Source organism: Paramacrobiotus metropolitanus, unplaced genomic scaffold (genome assembly GCF_019649055.1).
Source record: "Paramacrobiotus metropolitanus isolate TYO unplaced genomic scaffold, Prichtersi_v1.0 Parri_scaffold0000214, whole genome shotgun sequence".
Taxonomy (NCBI): Eukaryota; Metazoa; Tardigrada; class Eutardigrada; order Parachela; family Macrobiotidae; genus Paramacrobiotus; species Paramacrobiotus metropolitanus.
This window is the reverse complement of record NW_026570434.1, coordinates 40,150-61,505: the sequence shown is the minus strand read 5'-3', so window position 1 is coordinate 61,505 and position 21,356 is coordinate 40,150. Positions and strand designations below refer to the sequence as shown.

The 21,356-nt window shown below is 40.4% G+C and overlaps 1 protein-coding gene across 1 annotated transcript in view; it reads left to right on the top strand.

Annotated features, from left to right (window-relative positions):
* LOC129601115 (uncharacterized) overlaps window positions 1-21,356 on the top strand; it is a 95,903-nt gene that overhangs the window by 63,179 nt on the left and 11,368 nt on the right. The window lies entirely within an intron of this gene.

The window sequence follows — 21,356 nt, the reverse complement described above, 5'->3', positions numbered from 1 at the left end:
AATACCGGTACGACTATACTGGTTTCCAATTGCTGTTTGTACTGTATAGTACGACTTACTCAAAAAGGCAGTCTATTAAGTACATACTACATACCACGTAAGCCATTGCACACGAAGCAGACTGCAGCCAACAGACCAACTGTACATCCACTTTTCAGCGGCCCGCGCTGAGTCTGAGTCTGAGTCTGACCCCTAAAAGGCTGAGTCTGACTACTGAAAGGCTTAGTCTTAGTACTAAAAGGCTGAGTCTGACTATTAGAATGCTGAGTGTTCATAAGACTGCTAAAGTAATATCTCAATAACTTTAACTCTTGACCGGAAATATGCACCATATGGTCCAGCGAATCCCCATATTACAAGATACAAGTAACGCTAAAACAAAGCAATGTACAACTGCAAGATTTTATTTGGCAGCAACCCATGCGGTAATCGAATACGGGACGTTTGTACTCGTACTAGTGTAACTGCAGCAACACGAATGGTGAAAAGAAAGAATTAACCAAGCGAACTTTTTGTTTCTGTTATCATGCGTCACATGATAGGGGTAAACATAATTACTAGTTAGCTAAATAATTATTTAATTAATTAATTATTTAGTATCAGCATTTGTCTAATTAACTGGCGAACGGTGTACCTAATAAATTAAAATAAGCTGTGAGCTTAGTAAATACTCGTGTGATGAACTGAACTGGGACCGGCAACTTTTCACGGTAATAACTTACAGTAATTTGAAGATGTACCGATTGTATTAAAATTTAACGATTAAGCGGTAAAGAGCAGTAATCATTCATTTTCTTCGGCGCTTTCCGAATAGCCAGCCCACTCGATGGAAATATGTGATGCATCAATGGCGTGCAACATCTGGTCTTTCACGACGTTCAAACTTCAATCTTTTTATGCTCTGCATAATGCAGCACATCAAATCGCATTTCTTTAATACTTACTCCAGGTTATTTTTTCTCACGATATTCATAGCACACTAAGTGCACGGGTAATTACAGATACTTTTCTTCGACAAATGTGTTTAGCTGTAACGCTTATTGCAGTTGCAATTATTGCATTACTTACTTCATTTACTTTTGTTTTTAAAACGTACAGACCATCAAGTGCCTGTGCCACTACAAAACTTTAAATTTTTAAGCGCATTTTCCTCTTGTTTTGGACCATCAGAAATCTAATGCCATTTTGGCCGGGAAAATTTCCTTCCTTTTTTTACCACCGAAATTGTTTTCCTCTTTTTACCCAAAAAACATTCCGTCCTCTATTTGTTCCTTCCTCTTTGTGACCTTGGTCAATGGTTCGGCATTAACGTGAAGTTTGGAATCGACTCAGACGTGAAGTTTTCAGCATTTTATAGTTATACATGGTATTTACAGTCATAATTAAAATAAATTTAATTTTATTTTGGCCGGAAATGTCTAATAGTGGCTACAATTATGGCTAATTCTTTTGTTCTTTGCAATGTTCGGGTTGCTGCAAGTTATACTCGTAAAAACGTACGGTGCACGTCCCTTATTTGATCCCGAATGAGTTGTTGCCAATCAAATTTTGCAGTAGTACTTGTACATTACTTACTTGCGTTGCATGTAATACGGGGATTCGCGGACCCGGTCAAGCACATTTCCGGTCAAGAGTTAAAGTTATCGAGATATTACTTTTGCAGTTTTATGAACACTCAGCATTTTATTAGTCAGACTCAGCCTTTTAGTACTCAGACTCAGCCTTTTAGGGGTCAGACTCAGACTCAGCGCTTCAGCGCGGGCCGCTGTTCTGCTCGGTTACCGTTACCCGTTCCTGCGCAATCGGGTTGGGCACAGAGATAAAAGTTGCCTGTCCATGAGTGTAGGCTATGCTGTTTCCAAAAATGATTTGAGTTTTGATTATTTCGTTGGTAACGGATTTTTAATAAAAGAAGCCTACGATCTGGCCTGAGTGGCCGCACAGTAATTTTGTGTTTTCGGTTGCCACCCTCAGGGCTTAAAGCTGGCCAGACCAAACAGTACAACATACAAATACGGAACCGCTCAGACAACATTCATCCGCTTTAATTGTCACCGCAGCAGACTGCTGCAACGTCGTCAAGACGTAGCGGAAAAGAAAGCATTCGCCGCACCAATATGCAGTCTTATGAACTCACCCTGCATGGTTGCACCTGAGTCCCGACCGCGCTTGAGCCCCTTGCATTAAAATAATGTTGGATGATGAGAAGTTCACCACGCTCATAACGATGTGTGTGCAATTCAAACTTTGCAGATTTCTACAAATAGCATTTGTCAAATGGTAGCCCCGCAGGAATTTTAACAAAACAGTTTGCTGGTAGAACTTCCCTGTTTTTGATGTGAATAGCGTTACTAATAACGCAGCAACTTGCGGTGGTGAAATTAATTTTAAAAATACACACTGAAAGGGCACAGACAAACAAAGCAAAGCAAAGCACTGACTGACCCTTGCATGCAGATTTCATTCCGTTAGCTGCGATGAATCAGCCTACTTTACTTTACCTTTGCTTTCAGTAATTCAAGCTTTGCCTGCCGGTGAACACCTTCGTCTTGACCTTTACCGTTGCAAATCACACCGTTCCGACAGGCTTTACCTTTATTAACCACACAGAACCGAGTTACTTGTACTGTACTTTGTACATTCTACTTGTACTGTACATGCCTCTGCACCTCAGAAAGCTTTGTAATTATGTAGTTTTACAATCTTCTTTGTAGCATGACGATAGCATAATAAAAGCGAATGGTCATAAAAACGAAATAACAAAATCTTTTAAAACATGCAGGTTTGTGATTTAAAATTTCTACGACTCACTAAACAGGCCACAGGAGCAGTGTCTTTCAATAATCATTTGATTCTTTTTAAAATAAAAGCAACGAAAACGTACATGCATAATTTTAGGCTGTAATCCCTGATTTTGAAATGCGATGTAACAGGAATTTGAACGTAGTAATTGATGTGACTGGTGTCCACTTTATTTTCGTCCCACCAGACTGGTGGGACGAAATAAAGTGAATTTTATTTTCAAATTTTATCTTGTTGTTTTCACAAAATATAAATATTATAGAAAAAGCTGTTACAATTTACAATTGAGAAATGCATTATTAACCAAATCAAATGGACTATGTGGTGTAAGCGGCGCAGCGTATCGTTATTGCCAGAATGCTCAATGGCCTAACAAATAAATTCTCCCCACACCGTTCTTGTGATTTAGAAGGATGAAGGGCGCAAAAATTATGCGGCATCGCTGAAGCACAGTTAATTGTGGCACTAAAACACGTAATTGTCATCGATTTCAATTGGAGGTCATCCCATCACTTCCCAGTCGCATAATTTCATCACATCACATTATCACGGCCACAACTCTTTGGCAAGATGGGATTATGAACACGAAATTTGCGTGTTGTTATATAATGCGATGACGTGATGACAACCTTCGTATGTCTCTCTATGGTACCTACAGTGCAGTACCTGCAACGTAAGACTGCGGGGGTGCAGTCTTGTGTCTCCGATATATAAAGGCAGCACACGGCGGCGCGATGGGACGTGGTAGGTTTAGTGTTTGATTGAACTGTTTCTTCGGTGTTCAGTGCTTCATACAATATGGCGCCCCTGCAGAGCCTGAATCTGTTTATTTCAGCGTTACTGGCTTCCTGTAAATCTTGCACAAATACGGACTGCAGTACTTGTGCTCATTATCGAGCAGAGCTGCTCGCGCATATTAAAGCTCTAGACGAAGTTATTTGGACTCCAAGTTTGGAATCCATCTTCGTTAAAGATGCGGTTCCTCTCGGACCTGGTCCCTCGACAACCCCGAGGCAGAATGAGTTTAACGTCAATTATGGGCAGGATTCTTCTCCGCAGGTTGCAGATAACGACAAACGGAATGACAAAAATCAGCACGGCGTACCCAACGATAACTTTATCTTTTATTTATCTTGCGCAGGATGTTTCCTTCTTGGAGTTGTCTGTAAGCGTAATTAAGTAAATTCAAATATACCAGTACAGTATTAATATTTAATATTTTTTAATTCAATAAATTATATCATTGTCATTTTTCTTCTAATAAACTATATCGTTAGTCTTGCTTATATTTGCTTATACGCCTTTTAGTCTCGGCTACCGTTATTTCAGTTTCGACTAAACGCTTTGTGTTATGGCCGCTGAACTGTTCTTAGTATAATTTTACTGAGCAACATGGCCACAAGAAATTCAAAGAGGTGCAAAGAGGTGCTGTTTGGTAAACACAACCAGTGTGTTTGTAGTTGTCAGTCCTGAAGCGGGCGCAGTAATACTGCAAATGAGTTTGGTTGTCAAATTAATTTACCTTTGGATGACGCGTGTAAATAAATCGATGCAGTGCAGGCGTTAATAATGGACTCTCAATTATGTTAGCGACTAGAAGACAAGACAATACAATGTCTGTCGAATAAAAGTAAATGGCTTGATGCTACTGCGCAACGCAAAATGCGCAAAACACGCGATACTCTGTTCGCACTTAATGATGACATTGTAATTGCGCACCGACTGTGTCCCAGTTGCACAGGGTTTTGTCGGTTTATTTTTCAAATTTCTGAACCGTGTGCGGACTTACTGCGGCCTGGCCGACTTCCACTTTTTTGCCACTTTTACGCACAAATCGGCACAATGAGATCAATGGCATTGGGACGAGAGGCGTTTAGTATCTGCCATGGGCTTTTCTTTCAGTTGCCTAAGTTTTATACATATTTAATTATTTACCTAGTTAAATAGTGCGTAAAGCGCAACTAGTATCTGGCCGTATCTGATATAATTATGTAGAAACACAATGAACTCTACGTACGATGCCGGTATAAGTTGCTGTAACAGACTGGCGAGTTACAGTAGAACGAAAACGTATTTTGGCGACAAAAAGTTCCTACAGTACATGTGTTTGATATGCTCTGCTCTCGTTCTCGGTTAAGGGCCAAACCTAAACGTTTCGTTTAATTTACAGGTACTTGTGGGGTAATCTGTATTCGCAATCTCACCACGTCTCAACGCGTATCCCCGGATGCATGGGATGACCGACTAAAAGCGAAAGAGGATAAAAAAAGAGCAACAGCTGCGAAGCGGATCGAAGAGATGCAGAAAAAGGAAGAGGATGCGCGAAAAAAAAAGAGCAGGCGCGAGCAAAGAGAGAAAAAAAAGCAGTCGCAAGCAAGGAAAGGAAAGGAAAGGAAAGCCGGCGCAAGCATAGAAAAGGCAGACGATGGCAGTTGCTTTGTAAAATGCCAACATTCGAATGTATTGTATTGAATGTTTTGTCTGTCTGGTGCCGCGAAGAGGGTTTCTTAAAACTGGTTCTCCTAATCCGATGTTTTTACTTCAAATTGTAGTAGAACTTGCAAGTTGTAAAGGCTGTGATTAACACTCACCCACAAATAAGTGAGTGACTCATTCCCATGTTCAGCCTACCAGCACGCAGCACTGCACAGGGCCGTCCATATAAGACTTTAAAGAATACGCCTTCAGTAAACTTGGGAAAAAATAAGCAAAAAAGAGAACACCATAGACTTTCACATGACTGGAAAGTATAAGCTATGGCATGTTAAATAAGATTTCTGGAAGCATCCGCTGGTGCGGGAATTACTTTAAACTCAAGGTGACTTTGAAGCCTGTCAGCACAGCGGCATATAGTTTTCAATCGTAGTGTACTCGCGCTTCCGAGGAGCAACAGCAATCGGTTCGAGTCGGTATACCTGTCCAGCCGCCAACGCTTCACGTGCGGATTGTTTTGCGATAGGTTACTTAGTGCTGCGCAGCTGTGGCAACAATCGGCACCGTCTCCTAGGTGTAAATGCCGCCGCTAAAATTTAATGATATTTAAGAAGCGAATTGATAAAAGCAATCATGAAAATTTTAAAGACTGACGATTTAAGCTGATTAGATTCATAAGCCATAAGAGATCGCGAGCGCAAGGAGGTGGAATGTGTCGCACCAGCATATGGCACCTTGCGGCCAATTTTCCAACGAGCAATTATGATTAGAGCATGTTAAGGAAATTGTAGCTGACTAAGACCTCTGCCAATCTGGGCTTTATAATTTTAAATGGCTAGAAATAGTTAATACGGTTTACGATGCTACCTCTCAAAGATTTCCGCTCGGCTTCGGTGTCCGTCAACGTCTTCACAATTTTGGCATTAAGTTAGACCACTTCTTGACAGAATAGTGCAGATGTTAATACTCATGACAGACTACAGTACAAACGTGGCATTTATGGAATAAGAAAATTATATACCTATTACACAAACGGTTGTGCCCATAACACTGCACGCAAATAGCTGTTGCTCTTCGAATCTGGATAGGGATCCGCTATGCGCCGCCGTAAAATTCTTACGCCTGCAGTGGCCCTATGCCGGCTGCGATAAGATGTCCCTTTCTGTCGGCCAGCTAAGAAACTGGTCGCAAGATTTCTTTCAGTTGAAATACTCAAGTTTACTCAAATTATAAGAGTATTGCATAGCTTTGCCCGAGCTTTTAGCATTTGCGCATATATGTCTATTACTCTGTAATCACAAACAAAAATAACCTTACGTTCATCACGATAAGTGCTCGATGAGCCAACGATAGGTATGGTATGAGTATATGCGTATAATGCCGACAAAAATAATACCGAAATTTAGCGAACGATCTGTGAATTTCATTTTTATGAAAATAAATATTACAAATAAATATTGTATATACAAAGTCATGCACTCCTGCGAACTTCTCCTTTAGCTGCTTTTTGGCTCCGGGATTATCAACCCGAAGTGCTTTATATGACCGCACATTTTCCTAACTGTTTATTGGATTAGGCTGGACGAGCTTTCTTTTTCCGTATGTAACTGGAGTATCAGTTCTATGCCTCGTGTTGACCAGTACCGGCATGGCGAGTGCTGCATAACTACAGATACGTAGGTACATGCGGATAAAAACATGCGTCAAAGACGAGAGCTGGAACAGATTGCACCGCGGCGTTAGTGACGAAAATGCTGTGGATTATTTTCATATCTGTACAATACCAAGATATTGTATGCACATCACCCACACAGTTTATCCTTCGGCCCGACTGCTCGCTCCCGTGTTGGTGCTGCTGTTTTGCATGGAGTCTTTATTTCACCGAAGACTATAAAGGCAGAGAGGTTTTGATTTATTACGCAGAGAGGTTTTGATTCATTAGAGAGAGTGTGTGGAAAATCTGGAGACACTGTAAGACAAAGCGAGCGTTATATCGTAACACTGTAAGCGTTATATCGCGACACTGTAAGCGTTATATCGTAAGTGATATATACGTATATTAGTGGTTTCGAAGTTGTTGTATATACAGTATTCGTTGTTTAATGATATCGTTTAACTGCAATACGCAATCAAAATTTTCTTGCAAGTCAGGTTGTAAAAAAGAACAAAGAGCGGACTACTGCGTCAGTCTGTACGCCAAAAAGTAGATTGCCGATATTATGGCCCGATGACGGAATAAAATCAGCATGCACGGGTCAGCCAAGTTAACCTATGCCTTTACTTTTTCTTTAGTCTTCAGTTACCTTTTTTCGAATTAATTTTCGAACTTGTTGGGACGAAATTCTAGCAATCCAAATCGGCCTTTTCCAGAACTTTTTCGAACAGTTCTTGCTACTTTGGTTGCCGTCGTCGAAGACGTTACCGGTTCTGAATTAGCTTGGGGATGTGCAGTTTGCGTACGGGATATGGGATGTTTTGTGCATAGAGAATTATTTGGGCAGTTAAACTCGTATCATTCTCATTATTGTCCGGCATGAAAGGCTGTGCGCGATACCTTCGACAGTGAATCAGTTTATCAGGACAAAATTACTCTTGTGCTCATAACAGAGGAAGTCACACTGATACACACTGACAATAATGCCGTCTGTGGAGAACTTGAATTGATCGGCAGTGAACGGTTACCGGCGGAACCGCTGGCGCCTTCAACTTGCTCGGTATCACAACAACACCAGCTGAACTGACTATTACACCCCGTACCGTCGAGGAACGCATTGAACACCGTGTAACTCAAAAAGACGAGACGGTCGATGAGGAGAAAATCGTGCCAGTCCTACCTGTAAGACCAACGACAGTTGCGGTGGTAGAAGAAGAATTTGGAACAGGATGTGTGCGATAACTTCGACATGAATCGGTTTACCAGGACAAGTGCATGTACTCTTGGCCTCATACGAGTACCAGCTAATGTCACACCGATGCAGACAGGCATCAGTACCGTCTGTGAAGAACTGGAACTGATCGGCAGTGAACGATTTCCACAGGGACTGATGACGTCTTTCTGCGTGGACGATGTCACAACATCACCAGCTGAACCGACTGTTGCACCCCGTCCTTTCGAGAAACACATGGAACCCGTGTCACTCCAAATGACGAGACGGTTGGAGAGGAGAAATCGTGCAAGCCCTGTTTGTGACACCACCGACGGTTTGATGAAGGTTTCAGCTGTTTGACAATTTTATGACGTTTATGTTTCATAGTTTTATGAATTTTATGTGGCTGGAATATCAGGTGGCTTAAGTGTTAAGGATTCATGCATCCGGATGAAAAACTCAAAGTTTTTAAATTTTGGTTTTAAAGTCAACGGAGGAGAAGAGTGTAAAGCATGTCACACAAAGTGACCGCCAAAAACTCGCGATTTCCATACATAAGACTATTTATTGAATCAATCTTTTTGTCTTTTACGCTTCGCTTCTGTAGTGACCGCTAGTCGCAGACCTCATCTGCGCATTTCGTGTTGGGACTAATTACAAAAATTACACGAACTTTTGCGGCAGTTGCTGCCCGAGACAATGCGCAATTAGCCTGTCCCTTTCGCGCTTTAGAGTAGCTTTTACTGATTGTGGCTTCTTTCAACATTTTATGCCTGCACGACCTCTTGACGTTTTCTACTGTAGATTGTCGGGAATCTGTCCCTTATTTTCTCTGTCCCTGCGCAGTGAGGGGGGTGGGATAATAAGGAAGTTTTGGAGAAATAAGAAATTTAAGGGATAAGGAAGCGACGACGTAATAAGGAAGTTATCTTCCACTTCCGTATACGTAGCACACAGACAGACGGACAGACAGACAACTTTCCACTTTTATTGAGTTAGAGGACTTCGCTGCGCTCCGGTCGATTAGATAATATAGCTTCTATCCTAGGCCGACGTAGTATGTGTGTGTAATATTTAATTACGAGTGTGATGTAGTATGTAATTTTGTAGCTTGTAATTTCAAACTAGCCAAAAAATGGGCATATCGGTGGTTGGTATAACGCGCACAAGCTCTGCACTGCCGTAAACTAAGTAATTATCGTCACATGATAGAGCTAGATGGTGTCTCAAGATCGAACTTTTGATGAGGTCGTTGGCGCGTTTCCGGCGCTCAGCGATACGTGTATGTATGTCACGTTAGCGCTAAACGCACCGTACCCGGACGATCCAGATGCACCACTGTCCCATCCGGCCGCTTCCTTCCCCTTCCGGGCACCACACACGCTACATCGAACAGCTTGCAGGACTTTCCGGTTGACCAGAAGCTGGGACAGCTTGATCGGACGGCTACTGTAAACGGTTCAGGTAATCAATGTTAAAATGTGTAAAAACGGACTTGCAGTTGCAGCAGCATTCGCCAAATCAGGCACGACAGGTATGAAAAACGAATTTCTCCAGACATCCGTGTGTTTCTCAAACACAATGAAAAGGGAAAAAGTGACCATTAAAAAAATTTTGTGACACCTTATTCATTATTGTATCTGTATGTACTATGTACAGTTCTAGGAAGGGTTTACTTGCAAAATAGTTAGACTACTACAGTTAAGGGGCAAATCTCTACCCAGTACCTTAGCGCTATTAGCATGCAAGTACATAGTACAAACACTTATACTGTACTCAGTACAGAGTCATTTCTGTGATGTATCGAAGCAAGTTTTTATAAAATTACTGAGGTAAGTACGTACGTACGGCACAGCTTATACTGCGCTCTGTTTGCATTTTTAAGCAGGATTTGTAGTGCAACATTATTTCCGAACCCTTCACGCAAATTTCCGCCTGTGAGCACCACATTGCTGCATATTTCCGTGCAACTTTGTGTGGATGTGAGCGAAAAGCCCCCGGTGAAGGGGCATCGTTTTGGTTCCGCATTTCCGGTTATCGTGTCAGGGATTTCCTCAACGGCATATGGCACACTGTAGCCTTGAAAGAATTCACTATTATTATAATATTATTATTACCCATATATATGTACAAAGTAAGCCTCGTGCATTCGCGCTCGGCAAGTGTGTATTGGAATGGTCAGGTTTGAATTTATGGACTGTTAATTCCGGCAGTCGTCCGGCAGTTTAAAAACTGAATTACTTAAAAATCCACCCTTACCTAATTACTGTACTGACCAAAGTGTACCTACACATCAATATCCATGGTTACAGTACCGTATGTACTTTTGAGTTACTGTGCTTCACAATAGTAAAGTATTCTTGGCACTGCACTTGCGTTTCGCCATACTTAAGACCAACTCCTAATATTTCCTGACCAGAACGCTTTAAAAAAAATCAAAATTCAGGATAAGTTGGTCAAGAAAATATGGATTTTTTTCAAGACCAAGCTCGACTTAAACTGACCACACGTTGACGAATCCATAAAAAACAAAATTAATTACGTCTTGGACGGTAGGAACTTTTTAACAGACATTTTTAATGTTTAAATAGCAGCCATACTGGGTTTCGAAATACCCATTCACTACAAAACCGTTACCACATGCACGTAATATCTGCATGATAAAGAAGGCAAATATCAGTTTTGCATATGCATATTTGACCGAATATTTTCCACAATAACTGTAATTAACTCAACCGGATTATTTTATCGTTTTATTCATAAGTACTGTCTTTACGGTTCCTATACTTAAGAACCATTGGAAGAATTTTCTGACCAGAACGTTTTTAAAAAAATCAAAATTCAGGATAAGTTGGACTGGAAAATATGGAATTTTTTAAGACTAAGCTTGACCTAACCTGACCACGCGTTGACGAATCCATAAAAAACAAAATTAATTACGTTTTGAACGGTAAGATTGTATGAATACAAGGTAAGCCTCGCGCTCCGCGCTCGGCAAATGTGTATTGGAAAGGTCAGGCTTGAATTTATTTACTGTTACGAGATACGACAGTTGTGTTAACGACAGTAGTCGTGGCAGCGGACAGTGGTGGTAGCTCGGTCACTCACTCACCTACAGATTGCTTGCTGGACAACGGTGGCAGCTAGTTCACTCACTCACATACCTACAAATTTTGCTTGTTATTCGTGGTAGCTTGGTTACTCACTCACCTACAGATTTCGCTCACGGGACAGTGTTGGTAGCTCGATCACTCACTTACCTACAAATTTTGCTCATGGGTCGTGGTAACTCGGTGGGGACAGTGGTGGTAACTATTCCACTCACACATCTAGAGATTTTGCTCACGAGTCATGGTACCTCAGTCACTCACTCACCTACAGATTTGGTAACGGGACAGTGGTGGTGGCTGGGTCACCTACTCACCTATAGATTTTGCTAACGTGACAGTGGTGGTAGATATCTGTAGTTGACTCGCTTATCTAGAGATATTGCTCATGAGAGGTGGTAGCTCGGTTACTTAATCGCCTGCTGATTTTGTTCACGGGACAGTGGTGGTACAGTAGCTAGTTCACTCACTCATCTAGAGATTTTGCTTATGAGTCATGGTAGCTCGGTCACTCACTCACGTACAGATTTTCCTCAATGGACAATCGTGGCAGCTCGGTCACTTTCTCACCTGCAGATTTTGCTCATAAGTCGTGGTAGCTAGTTCACTCACTCATCTACAGATTTTGCTCACGGGACAGTCAGTCACTCATTATTATGCTATCGCAAAAACACATTCGTGACAATTCCTCCGTAGAGGAATTGAATACGTAGGCGGTGGTTATATCATTATTACATAATAAAAATATGCAGTGAAAAATTTGAAAAAAAGCTAAATTTTACCGTCTCACCGAATTTCTTTTGCGACTGCAGTATTTTACAAAGGAATTCTAAATAGATCGAAAAAGTGCACCCATACCACCGGACCATCGCTTCCAGTGTTCCCTTTCATTATGGCTACACCGGTGACATGGGTGTAGTTTTTCGATCTATTTGGGCTTCCTTTGTAAAACACTGCAGTCGTGCAAAAGAAAGTCGGTGTGGATACTGGATACTGAAGAGGAAAATACACATTTCACTGATGCCAGTTAAATCGGAACCATGCGTTCATCTGCGTATGAGTTGTCTAGTTCCAACGTGGATTTTCTAGGGTAGAATTTCGGAATGCCTGAACTATTCTGGTGTATAGCAATACGTTATTTTGACATGCATTGTTCATCCTGGACACAGCATTCTTGTCCTGGGAAACAAGCAATTAAGTGTTCCAGTTCAATAATTTTTTCTGAGCGCAGATAGACTGGAGAGTGAGGTGAGTCATCCGCTAATACTGTCGCAGGACAATAAGAATGCAAGCCTGCTGCCCTACCTGTATGATTGTTGTTGGAATACCGACCGTCTAGCTTTGCGATACATGTACTGAGTGCGATATATGTACTGATGTTCAGCATCTCTATGTACAGCGATACATGTACTGATGTACAGCATCTTCACTACTCAAATGGGAATCCGACAGAGAATCGGCAGCTGAACAGACAGGATTGAGGCTAACCTTTAGTGTCCTTTACTTTCCATCTTTCCCCGTTAGAGGATAGACAGACGCAAAAGCTCAGAACAGACAGAATCATTCTGACCTTTCACTTAGATGGTTCTGACCTTTCAGTTACACGCTGGATCCTATACTAATATAATATATAGACAGACTACGTCTGCCATATGTTATATTAGGCTTGCCCGTTTCAACCGTGCAGCGCCTACGTAAAATCAGCTAGCGTACACTCGACGTACAGTTCAAACTACATTAATGCATGTTGTCCCAGATCCATGGTTACAGTTGTCCTACTTCAAATGTCATACTTACTGAAATTACAGAGTTCTACGCAATGTTGTTGTCAGGCTTCTCAAGTACTGTAAGCACTTAAGTAAAATAATACTTTGTCTGGATCGTTCCGAAATTTAAGGAAGACTAATTAAGATAAAATTCTCACCCGTCCCCCACGGTGGTTGACATTCTAAGTATGTTAAATGTAAGGTGCCGTAAATTTTATCCGCCCCTCACTTCTTGGTATGGTCCTTACGAAATTTCTGGATGACCTCGTATTGTAATCCATGGAGATTCAGGCTTTCCTATACTTGAAACGACTAAGAGAGTTTTCAAGCCTGGCAGTTCTAGGGACAATTAAAATTCAGCGTAAATACCTATGGAAAATAAGGCTCATTTTCAGACTAAGCTGGACTAAAACCGACCGTGCGTTGGTTTTTCCATAATAACCCACGAAAATACGCGTTTTGACGGTAAGATTGTATGAATGTATAGATATGTACAGCACATATCCATGGTTACAGTACAGTACGTACTCTTTACTTCAGAATGCTTAATGGTAAGGATTCTTATAATGACACAAATTCTCAGGAATTCTTATAATTATACTGTCCTTACGTTTCCTATACTTAAGAACCATTTGAAAAATTTTCTGACCAGAACGTTTAAAAAAAATCAAAATTCAGGATGATTCCCTATGAAAAATATGAATTCTTTTAAGACCAAGCTCGACTTACTCTGACCACGCGTTGACGAATCCATAAAAAACAAAATTAATTACGTTTTGGACGGTAAGATTGTATGAATATAAAGACAAGTATCGGTCGCGCACTCGCGCTAGCGCGCGACCAATAATAACTGGTTTATTGTCCTTCGCTACGAGGCAGCGCCTCCTTTTAAGCTAAGACAGGGAAACAAACGGACATGGGATACATTCAGGTTACAACTACACAAATCAGTGCATCCATTAGACACGTGCTTAATGTAAACAGTATCATGCAACAAATTACTTCTGAAAATACATGCGTTGTAACGACGGCTATTTATACAAACTTAGAAAACCCATTCTCGCACAAATACGTTGGATGGCCAGATCTTTGGGTCCAGGAACTTCTCGGACATCTCCTTAAACGTTCCAACACGGGCAAAGGTTGATGTTCGTCTGTCACCCAGTGGAGGGATAAAAACGCTCACGAAACGTGTGGGAATTCCGTTGGCTTTCAGTTGGTCAGCAAGGAAGTCGTTATACTCTTTCACATTAGCAAACTTGGAGTTGTGTTTGAGGTAATGGAGGTGTTAAATAATATAGTCTTGAATTTCAGGAATCGTTTTTCATTTGCACTGATTTAATCGATTTTTATTTTTTTTATTTTTTCCATTTATTTTAATTTGTAGATATTTCTCCATTTATTATTTTACTCTATTTATTCTCCATTAATAAATTTTCCTCAGCTCAGTATTTTATTAATATGTAACTTATTGGTTATTTTTAAACCTTCTGTTGTTTTAGTACGTTTTTGTTATTCACGTATTCTAATTATTGCCACTAGTGATAGTCACCGAACTAGTGATAGCGTAGAAAGTGATAGTGTCCAGCGCAATCGCACTATAAGTTCAAAATTTAATGCCTTATAGACGATGAAATTTCGGGTTTATTTACGGGTGAGAGGATAGGCAAAGCCGAGGGTGTTTATAGATTTTACTTTATCATTTTCCTCAATTCATTATGTGCTTTTGGATTTAGTGCATAATTTCAGAATTTAATACTTCGTAGACAATGAAATTCCGGTGACAGACAATTCATAGACAATGAAATTCCGAAAGTTTTGCTTTAAAATCTAGCTTTTGCGTTGTTGTGATGTACCGATCATTTCTCGCCGAAATAATTATAGTTGTTACACTGATAATTACGCCATTCGAAATAAAACAAAGTGGCCGTCGACCTGCACTAGGAACGCGGAGGCGAAGCCGAGGGTTTTTATCGATTTTACTTTTTCATTTTCCTCTGTTTATTATGAATTTATGTGCTTTTAGTTTTAAACCAAAGTTTGCACTGCAAACTCACTTTCTGTACATGTACTCTGTATGTGACGCATAGCGGCATAGGTGACCTACATACAGTACGTACCGGCTTCGGTGATCTTTTTGGCGTTTTACTTCGATTTATTTTATAACTATCAAAACTAGTTTCACCAAATTATTTCAATATTTAGAAATCGAATTTGGCGAAATTTTGCTATCTTTTTTCCTCAGTCAATTCTGAATTATTCTGGAGTATTTTTCTGAACCGCTAATTAATCTAATTAGATTTATGTACCCTATTAGCGAATTTGCACATAAAGAAATCCTTTGGTACGAAATTCTTGCTGCGCTTGTTCGAAACTACAGAAGTTTTACACAGGTTTACACAGGCAATGTTTAGACAGGTTTTTTTGACAGAAGTTTTGAAGAATTCTCACGTGGACCCGTGGTTTCTGCTTATCAAAGATGTCGAACGGTTCGAGTTTAAAACTCTTAAGGTCCAGATTACCCGATTTAACGTTAAGGGATTTGGCCCGGTACATAGCACTGAAATCGTGTACATTGACGGGAATATGCGCTTTCGCGCACTTTCAAACACTTTTTTAGGTTGTTTTTTGATATTGTGTAGCCAAATGATTGGTGTACTTAGGCGTGGAATCCGTTTTCGCGCAACATCCGGTTGCGGAGTTATGAGGGTAGCAAGAACCAAAAGTTTAAATGCATTCAGGTGTAAAAGTCTCATTATGGACCGATCCTTTCAAATTTTGCGCGTAAATGCATAACCATGAAGATCGTTTTGACACGGATCCACTGTTCCAGCATGTTTTTCAAATTTTAAAATGAATTTCAAAAGTTTTAAAATTCATTTTAAAATTCGAAAAAAATCGTGGAAGTCTGGATCCGTGTCAAAACGATCTTCATGGTTATGTGCCTTTACGCGCAAAATTTGAAAGGGATCGGTCTGTAACGAGACTTTTGGTACACCTGAATGCATTTAAACTTTTGAATTTTGCTACCTCATAACTCCGCAACCGGATGTTGCGCGCGGATTCCACGCCTAAGTACACCAATCATTTGGCTACACATCAAAAACAACCTAAAAAGTGTTTGAAAGTGCGCGAAAGCGCATATTCCGTCAATGTACACGATTTCAGTGCTATGTACCGGGCCAAATCCCTTAACGTTAAATCGGGTAATCTGGACCTTAAGAGTTTTAAACACAATATCAAAAAACAACCGCGCACTTTCAAACACTTTTTTAGGTTGTTTTTTGATATTGTGTAGCCAAATGATTGGTGTACTTAGGCGTGGAATCCGTTTTCGCGCGCAACATCCGGTTGCGGAGTTATGAGGGTAGCAAAATTCCAAAAAGTTTAATAATGAGACAAAAAGTTTTTTAATAATGAGACTTTTGGTACACGTGAATGCATTTAAACTTTTTGGAATTTTGCTACCCTCATAACTTCGCAACCGGATGTTGCGCGCCCAAACGGTTTTCTCACCTAGGTATACAATTCGTCTGGCTACAAAATACCATAAAGCAATGCAAAAAAGTGTTTGGGAGCGCGCAACAGCGAAAGTTCCCCTGGATGTACGCAAACTTGGTGCTATGTACCGAACCAAATCCCTTAAGGCAAAAAAGTACATAAATTTACAAACAAAACGAAGTTGTACAAATTTAGCGGGCATAAATTTTAAAGTTTTTAAAGACATGACCTTTGGTCGTCCACAATTTTTAATGCTGGAAGTAATTCAAAATTTACAAATTCTATAAATACGAGATGCTGTTAAATCAGCAATCGTTTTGATAATATTATAACGAGTGCAGACGTGCTAAACTAACTGCTGTCTCTGTACGGTCAGTACAACTGGATGAAGTGTAATCACTGTAATGGAACGAGCATGCTTCTGTTTTGCAGCTTTCATTATTATTACAGTAATTTTATTATCAAGTAAAAGAATGTATTGCTCGGTTTGCACCTTGTATCAGTTGCTAAGCTAGGTACGCATCCATGTATCCAGTAAATATGAAGTAAAACAATATTACATGGAATTGTTTTTGCTTGTAACATGTGCTTAAGTTCTGTTAGATCTTTAAAAGATTTTTCAAACCTTTTTGGGATTGCGATCATTTTTTTCAAAAGCGTCCTGATCTATTCTGCTAAGTGCTTGATTTTTCTAGAAAAAAATTAAACTTATCTTATGAATATTGAATTACTTCTTGAATTGCAAACTTTTTAGAAGGTAATAATGTATAAATCTCAAGATAAAGATAAATACTGAAACTGTTCGTACACAAGCGATAAATACATTATATTTTATTAATTTCCAATAATTTTTATTGTCCACTGCGTTCTTCCGTGGCATCTGGGCAAGAATTTGTAACACAACATCATCCCGAGTCCGTGACACAAATGTCCGTCTGCGATGCCGGACTGCTGCATTTCGTGTAGGTAGGCTTTATATATTTGTGACGAAAAATAAAGGGGAATCGTTCCGGTTCCGCAGCTTTCCAGTTAGTTACAACAACATACCGCAAGTCTCCTAAATATTCATAAGAATTTCTATTGTAAATAATCTCTTTTGCGTAGCGCGAAACAAAAAAACTTTTCAGAGACACCACTGTTCCAATATTGAAAAAAAAATTTCCGGAAAATATGACAGACCCCAACTTGGGTCGGCGTTTGCGGTTGTCGTATCACAGGCAGGAAGCAATGTAACTCTGCGGATGGCACATAGTAATCTGGAAAACATTCGCAATTTCACAGTCATTACTCCAAATTTCAAATGGTGCAGTTCGTTTGTTTACTGTGATATAATTTACCGTAAAAAATAATGTCAAATATTTATGAAAAGATTTACAAAATTTTGGTTTGCCGTTTTTATGATGGTTCAGCAAGACCACTGAACAGTTCGAATTGCACGGCTACGAGCGGAGTATAATCTGGATGCGCCCACTCATGAAGTACAATACGGCACCATAAAAGTTAAGAAAAAATTATATTAATGCTTAAATTTAAATATTTCTATCGCGCTTCCTGAAGAAGGCAGTAAGCGCGATGCAACCAAGTAAACGCTTAAAAGGTTTTTATTTCAGTTGCTTTTTATCGCGATAGTTCATTTTAATTTATTTTGCTGCAATAGATGTCAAATGTTTGTGATCGTGGCGCATAGGAGAGAACCGGTACCTCATCGGTCGCATCACGCACACCATGATGATGATGATGGCCAACAGCAATGAAGAAATACAGTATAATTCGCTGCTTTGTAAGTTCAGGAGATTTAAAGCAAATTTTCTTGAATTTTTGTAAGGAAACTAACTAACGTCTCTGTAGGTATATAAAATGGCGCACTCTGGAGTACAACTGGCGCAGTCGGCCGACGCAATATGTAATGCACTGTAATCCCCACAGAAAGGACCCCAGACGTCAACAGTGACACCAGGTACAACATCGAAAACGTGAGCGATAACATATCTATATTACATTTGTTTCTACAGTATTTCATGTATTTGATTAATTCGCAAACGTAGGAAAGCAAAAGGAAAAACTAATGGCTTAATCGTTATCGCGTGTGCCTTTTAGAAAATGATCCCGAGCCAAACTGTGTGTTTCCGCTGTGGCTGAGCGAGCGGAGAAGCTGTGGTATATTGCGGTACATGTACAAGCCGGTCCGGAGATAGAGCACGATAAAGAACAGCGAAAAATGTAATTTCATGGGTTACACCAAACAGCATATAGTACGCCACACCACGCCACTCTGTTTAAACACGTAACATGCGTTTCTCTGGGTGGTGGCTTGGTGCACACCATATATTTTAATGAATATAATCGTAATTGTCTGACGGAAGGTGGCTACAAAACGGTCGGTGCGGTCTAACTGCCGAGCGCATTTACGCATTAGCCATTATGACAAGCGTAGTGTAGTGGTCATCGTGCTCAGCGCTAACATCGCACTAATTATGCATTAGCTGTTCTCTATCGTGCTCTAAATCCGGACCGGCTTGTACGTACGTACCATATGCATTACAACGAACGCCATAAACGTGATTAACCCGATAGTCGATAGCGCTATGCATGCACAATGCACATCATGCCCTATCGGTGTAACCACATTTGCGGCGTCTACTGTAATGTACTTCATTATATTGTTATATTTAATAATTACCCATAACAAGGCGGTGTAAACAAGCAATTTGTATTAAATATTCCCTAATTACGGGATTGCCAGATTAGTATCAATTGGAGTCGTCATACTTTACTAATAACATATAACTCCAGCGGATACATGTACATATTAAGCTTTATATATTCAGTTTACAGCACTGAACAACCAAATTGCTCAATTACACCAAGGTACCAAAAAATTGCTTGATCAAAAGACAGTACTCGAGTAGGTCACGTACGCTAACCGGAAAAAATATATTGTATAAAATGTTTTTCATATTAACAAATTATGTTTATTTAAAATAACGTATATATGTAGTGCATGAAAGGCCACGTAAGACAGGAAGGCAAAATTTTGATACGAATTTATGTGTGTAAAAGATTGATGTACTGTACCTATCTGTAAATAATTAAATACGCCTGTGCTGCATGATAAAAATAATAGATATGCCTGTGATGTACAGAATAAAATAAACATGCCTGTAATGTATAAAAACTGATTACAGGACGATTAGCAAAAACAAAAGACGCGGGATGTACCACGTCATATATGCTTCAGCGGCAGCCGCACCGACTGGACGACACTGATCCCGACGGTCGCATCCGGCGTTACTTGCCATTTTCCGGGAGATTTCGTGGTCTGCCCGGTTCCCGTCAACAACATGGAACCCAAATGCTGGTAAGAAGCCAAGTTCTTCAACGGAATTAACGGATGCGCTCGCGACTCGTATGTGCGTTTTTCAACCGACGGCGGTTGACAGCAGCGCACGATGTCCGAAACCGGTTCAAGAAATCAACCTAAGTAAGAAGGCAAAAACCACGAACTAATCAATATCGATAAGCGTTGATTTTTATACTGGAGTTCGTCTGCCAAGGACTCGGGAAGGAGAACGAAAACTCGTTTTTATTGCCAGTGATAGAAAAAACTACTCAGTACGATAATGCTTAGTAAGTATCAATTTATTTGAGTTCATTCAAAATTATTTCAAAATTAGAAAGTGAACTGTTTCGCAGATGCATCAAACCGAAAAAGAATCCGTCCGCATCAGCAGCATCCGACAGCGCTTCCGCAATCTGATCAATCCGCAGAACGACCTTTTCAATGTTACCAAGTTTACGGAGTGTACAGTTTCAGCTGCCAACTCATTATCGTTCATTTTTATGTTGTCGTCGCTCTGCCGTTTTTTTCGGCGCTGTTTGGTACGGGAAGGGTATGATACCCCGAAAAAATTAATGTAGACTGCTCAGTTTGATTACTAAAGAGTCCAAATCCACCATTCTAACATTCTTAGAAGCTTGGTGTTCTTTTGCGCGTTTTGATGGAAGATTTTATTTGAGCTGTGATACTGACGTGAATGGTAGGTTTTATGTTCGGTAAAATGCGACGGTTGAGTGCGCCGTTTCTGTTGTTTGTTAAGCTCTTTGTCATGGGAAATGTACGTACTAGAAATGAAAATTACACTAAATAAAGGCGAACGCTATTGCCATTGCAGTTCACAACTTGATTTGGCTAAAGGCACTACAAAAGAGTCATTTAACAATTTTTGTGAAAAGCTACGCAATGCTAATGACACTGCAAGTCATCGACTGGCTATTGTACACACCTACAACAATGCGCTCGTCTCCGCCTCGACATAATTTGCACCGAGCGCGAAGCGCGAAAGCAATAAACCTTCGTCAAGTGATGCACGCTCCATAGCAGAGCATACACTTTCCACAGCAGAGCCTAACCAAAAAAAGCGTATGTGGCGCCACGCTTTTCAAATTCCACATATCCAATACCATTTTCCAGTGGTATTAGCGCTCACCTCAGTGCAGTGTGGTTAACAACCACAACTGGAACTAATGACGAAGATGATCGCCGTCCGGACGGTGTGTCGCAGTTGCCTTGGAAGAACGGTTTACGGCTAGCCTGGGACGTGACGTGTGTGGATACCGTCGCATTATCCAACGTTATTAGCAGCAGCGTCAAGGCTGGAGAAGCGGCCCGAAAAGCAGAAGACCAAAAGCGGCGGAAATGCGAATATTTAGCACCTGAGTACTATTTTGTTGCATTGGCTTTTGAAGCTTTTGGCGTCGCTAGCCCTTCATGTCTTAAGTTTTTGCGAGAATTGGGCAGGCGGTTAAAGGATGCTACGGGAAAACGACGCTCTTACGAGTTTCTGCTACAGCGTATTAGCATTGAAATACAGCGGTGGAAT